Below are 1,233 nucleotides of genomic sequence, written 5' to 3'. Positions count from 1 at the left end.
TATATATATATATATATATATATATATTTTAATGGTCATAACTCCCTGCACTGACTGCAACATTCACTGACAGTCAAGTTAAAACGAATTTTAGACTGAATACAGTCGATATTTAGTCTGATAGTGGTATTAAAATGCAATGACAGGGCAAACCTCTTTCTCCATCTCACATGACAACAATGGTATATATTGCATAATGACAAAAATGTACAAAGTATATACGAAACCACCTTGCCGTTTAGCTCACGATGTTTCCTTTTAGTTTTATGCTCCTCATGTGAGCTGCAGTTTTTGCTAAACGCCGCATTTACCCCAGTTGGTACAGGCTACAGCTATTTTCTCTTGTTCGTGTTGCTGCTTTCTCATTTAGCTCCAAGTTTAGCCATTTAAGCTAGCTTTAGCTAGCTAGCATTGCATTACTTCGCTGTGGCTACTTAAAACCACCAAACAGAAACGCAAATGCATTCAGCTAAGACTAGATGGCATCTGTTTGCAATACATTAACATGAATTCGCGTTTAAATAGAACAAACGTGCGAGAAAGGAGAATATCAAACAAAGGGCGATACGGACTCCCTTGGTTGGAAAATTCAACTCTTGACTAAGATCGTATTTGAACGACAGCTAGCCACGCTGTTATATCACTATTCAGATGTTTAACCCTCAACGATAACGCCACTTTAAAACTGGTGGTTTTATATAGACGCTAAAGGTTATTTCATGATGCAGCCGCCGCTACTCGAAATGCACTGGTGCTGTTGACAAACTGGCTGAGGTACCATGGAGGGGCCCTCCATTCACACAATGAGGATTCAGTCATAAAGACGGTACTCACAGATTAATGGAGCTTCACGGTCAGATTGTTACTCCTCGTAAACACTGTAAAGGATAAAAAAAAACACCATGTATGTGTATTCAGACGATCATGGAGAACGTATACAGCAAGTGACTTGCTCTTGGATGATTGCCTGTAGGGAAAGAGAAGCGGGGAATGTGGTGTGCTGTGGCTTTGCGCATGCGTGTTACGCTCTTCTTCTTCTTTGGTTTTCACGGCGGGACGCAAACCAACGTGTTTACGCGCATACTGCCACAATCCATTAAACAGAGAGTTTTGCATGTCATTCATTGTTATATCTTCCATTTTTATAAAACATTTTAAAAACAACTGTTGATAAAGACGTTTAGAGAAGGTCAGGATGAGTTCCATTGTTTCTAGAGAATATATGGGGCATAT

The 1,233-nt window shown here is 39.7% G+C and overlaps 1 protein-coding gene across 1 annotated transcript in view; it reads right to left on the bottom strand.

Annotated features, from left to right (window-relative positions):
* wdr5 (WD repeat domain 5) overlaps window positions 1-1,021 on the bottom strand; it is an 8,974-nt gene extending 7,953 nt beyond the window's left edge. The window contains exon 1 of the mRNA XM_005725635.2: window positions 835-1,021. The gene's annotated coding sequence lies outside the window, so the exon portion shown is untranslated. The remainder of the gene's footprint in view (window positions 1-834) is intronic.
* Between the last annotated feature and the right edge of the window lie 212 nt (window positions 1,022-1,233).

This window comes from Pundamilia nyererei, unplaced genomic scaffold (genome assembly GCF_000239375.1).
Source record: "Pundamilia nyererei isolate P.nyererei 1_Seehausen unplaced genomic scaffold, PunNye1.0 scaffold00016, whole genome shotgun sequence".
NCBI lineage: Eukaryota > Metazoa > Chordata > Actinopteri > Cichliformes > Cichlidae > Pundamilia > Pundamilia nyererei.
The sequence above is the reverse complement of the archived record's forward strand: the minus strand, read 5'-3'. Positions and strand labels throughout refer to the sequence as shown.